Consider the following 4111-nt stretch of genomic DNA (forward strand, 5'->3'; position numbering starts at 1 on the left):
ACAGAGGCCAGAATAAGTGACTCCACGTTTATGAAGGGCTTTTGGTTTCTTTAAATGAGAGTCGAGTGTCAAGGCCTGATGATGTTAGCTTGTGCACAAGTCCCAAGATTAATTGCCCCTCTCAACCTCCTCCCCCAACTCACAACTGAAACTCTGCACCCAGCTAAGTTACTTTGTGCCCTGGCAGAGGGCAGTGTTAGGGCCTCGCTTTCCAGGCAAGGAGGTGTGCATCCCATCAGCAACCTTACTCCTGTGATACACTCTTGACAGCTGGAATTCATCAGCTGCTAATTCCTTGAGGTTTGATTAACATAGGCCAAGGAACCAGCTCCCAAAATGATGCTGCAGCCAAGTACAAGATGGGAAGGTTTCTTTTATAAAACACAGAGAATTTTCAAAGAATTATATAATTGAGCCCCCCAGTCTAAGAGGTGGAAAGAGTCTACAATTTATAGGTATATTCTTGGCCCCTTAGTGTCATTTCTTCCTCGCTCTTCAACTTCAGCACAAAATCAACAAAAAATACTAATTGTGTTTTGTAAATGAAGTCATGCTTTTCATTTTCAAAAAATATTTTTAAAAGATTTATTTATTTATTTAAAGGGCAGAGTTAAAGAGGCAGAGAGAGAGAGAGAGAGAGAGAGAATCTTCATCCACTGGTTCACTCCCCAAATGGCCGCAACAGCTGGAGCTGGACCAGTTGGAAGCCAAGAGCCAAGATCTTCTTCCAGGTCTCCTACATGGGGTGGCCCAAGTATTTGAGCCACCCTCCACTGCTTTCCTAGGCACATTAGCAGGCAGCTGAATAGAAAATGGAGCAGCCAGGACTTGAACCAGCACCCATATGGGATGCCTGTGTCACAGGCGGTGGCTTTACCTGCTATACTGCAATGCCAGCCCCAGCAATGCCTTTCTTATTTATTTTTATCTTCCAATATTTTTAAAAAGATTTATTTATTTGAAAGCAGAGTTACAGAGCGAGAGAGAGAAGAGGGGGGGATCTTTCATCCACTGGTTCACTCCCCAGATGGCTGGGCCTGGGATGGATTGAAGCCAGAATACAGGAGCTTCTTCCAAGCCTCCCACATGTGTGCAGGGACCCATCCTGTGCTGTTCTCCCAGGCATATCAGCAGGGAGCTGGATAAGAAGTGGAGCAGCTGGGACTCAAACTGGCACCCATATGGGATGCTGGCTCTGCAGATGGTGGCTTAACCTGCTGTACCACTGCGCCAGCCCCAAATCATGCCTTTCTTGAAGTGCTACTTCCTAAACAAAGAATGTAATAATAACCAGCTATTTACAACCCACTAGGGTCTCAGAACATGCCTGGCCTTATTGCCAGCTGCTGTTTTATTGTGGAAGCCATTGTTGGAAGTGTGTGAGTTTGATAACATATAGCTTTAAGTTAAGATTCAGATGATTTATGTATGTGTCCCTATTTCAATTACAGAATTGACAAATGTTAATGCAAGAGGGTAGGTTAGACATCTAACTCCTATCCCTCATTTTAAGAAGGAACTAAAATCCAGAAAAATGAAGTGGCTAGTCTAAGGTTAATCAGATTGACAGGATCAATTAGGGTCCCCAGAACCTTGCCCCAGTCCTCTTTTTCTTAATTCCACTTTCTCTCTCTAGAAAGCTCATTCAGTGTCATGAGTTTAAATGCCATCCCCATATTACTGATTTGCAGCACAGACCTCTCCATAGAACTGTGGATTTTCTACCAAGCCTTCTCCATCCCCACTACTGCATAACTGATCAGGTCCAAAACCTTGCTATCATCTCTCATATATCATTTGTCATTTCTCATATAACCATATCTATATTGGTATTAATCCAAAATTTGTTTAATCCTAGCTCCACTTTCAAAAACGAATCATGAATTCAAACTTTTTCAATAACCTCCCCTACTACAATCTGAGTATACACTGGTGTCAACAAGTTACTTTGTTTCCATAGCTCTGCTCTGGTCTCTCTCCTTCCATGCTTTGCCTTCCCACTAGATCTTCCACACAGTCATCAGAGTGGTCTTTATAAAACATAAACACATCATCTCATACACCTGCTCTTAAAATGCAAACTAAGTTTCTATTACTTTAAAGTTCTCTACTTTATCTCCCTCCACTCCTCCCTTTTCACTCCAACCCAGCCATACTGGCCAACTCCATTCCTAGAACAGACCATTCTTATTCCTAGTTCTTTTCCTGCACGAGAATTCCTTTTGCTCAGTATGCTCTCCCCCCACAGACCCTGGCATGGCTATCACCTTCTCGTGACTCAGATCTCAGCTCAGAGAGCCAATCTCTGCCTCAAGCAACCCCAAAGTCACTGTCTTTCACATTTCTCACCTTCTTTGTAACACCTCCCTGTGACGGAAGCCCTCTTCCTTTTTTTGTTTGCATCCTTATTATCCATCCCTCCTACATGATATAAACACATAGAAAGCAGAGCTTCCACCCTGTCTTTCCCTCCTCAATAATGCCAGACCAGGCACTCAGTACATGCCTGTTGACTGGTCATCGCTGAGCAATAGCTACAAAGCCTGTAGTGGAATCAATCTAGGCTTTTCAGCTCCCATTCCAGAGCCATTTCAGCCTTGCTGCTGATTTACTAGAAACAGAAACCCAGTCCAGCAAATTCAAATAAAGGGGATGTTGGTGAAGATACCTGTACAGTGACACTGAAGTCAAAGGAAAGGTGGTATAGTTAGTTACATGGAGCCCCACAGAAACCAAAGCTGGAATGACCCCAAATACCCCTGGAGAGCTCTAAAGTGTCTTCCTCTTGGTCCACCATTATCACATCATTAGCACAGACTGTTTCTGCCTCTTGCTGCCTTGTCTCAACAGGCATTTATTCATTCCCTCAAGGAACATTTACTGAAGACCAACATGTGCTAAGCCACGCTTACTCTGCTTATCGGTTCTGCTTCTCCTTGATTTCATCTTGTAAATGGCTTTGGTCTCCTATGTTCTATTACCCTGTCTCGTGATGTTTTTGCTTCAATGCTTTTGTTAACTGGACAATTCTTAGGATTCTGGTTGATATATCCAAGATAAAAATCAAATGAGGCCAGTCATTTTTCAGAGCTAGATCAAACGTTATAGAGCAATAAACAGCAGCCCTTGGGGTCAGGGGCTCAAGTCGGCTCCAAGCACCTGTGCTCATGAGCATTGCTCCCCATCGGCTATGCTGCGGCAGCTTCTGTTTAAAGCAGAGGTGGCAGGGCAGGAATGATCAGTCCTCTGGGTTAAACTTTAACCCAGTGAGGGGGCATTTAGGCACTGGGAAGTGACACATTTGGATATTTTGGTTAGAATATATTATTACTATCTAATGTTTGCATATGTCAATGGGCTGTGGGTTGTCATTGAAGATTTCAGAATAAGAAAAAGTGACAGTTTCAGAGTTTGCTTTGGTGGAATTAATTTTTTCACAATTGTGTGGGATGGATTATGAAAGGAAGAGACTGGAGATGAGAAGACAATCTAGGAGCCAGCTGCCACACATCGAAGCCAGGAGTCATGAGAATGTGAATTAGCTCATGAGCAGCACAAAGGGTCGATGGTGGAGTTGTGAGACACTAATGGCTGACTTTACTGCTTACTGTATACATGATCCTTTACTGAGTGAGGGTTTTCTTGGTGTCAGACACTGTGACGAAGATATTACAACATTTCCACACTTAGGCCTTAGAAAACCCATAGTTAGATGGATATGATTTAATATACATTATATGATATGGAAATTTTAGAATAGAAAACAAACCAGGATTCAAGGTCAGATCTTTAAAGTCTCAAAGCCCAAAAGTTTCAAACTTCAGGTCCTGGGGGGATATTGAAATGAGCAAGTTTCCAGAAACTTGCCCTGGAGTTAGTAAGATAGAGATGTGTTCACCCACAGAAAAGGGGAAATAAGGCAGGAAGAGGATTTTGAGAGGAGGGGCTGAGTTTGGACTAGTGGATGTTGGGTTTCAGGTGATGATGGAGTGTCCAGGTGGAGGCATCTTTGAAACAGATAGAAACACGAAAGTCAAAGATGAGAGTCCAGAGCTGAGGCTATTTAGATATGGATGGAGTCAGGTTCCTAGGAGTCATTATAAAGCAAGCA

Source organism: Lepus europaeus, chromosome 15, assembly GCF_033115175.1.
Source record: "Lepus europaeus isolate LE1 chromosome 15, mLepTim1.pri, whole genome shotgun sequence".
NCBI lineage: Eukaryota > Metazoa > Chordata > Mammalia > Lagomorpha > Leporidae > Lepus > Lepus europaeus.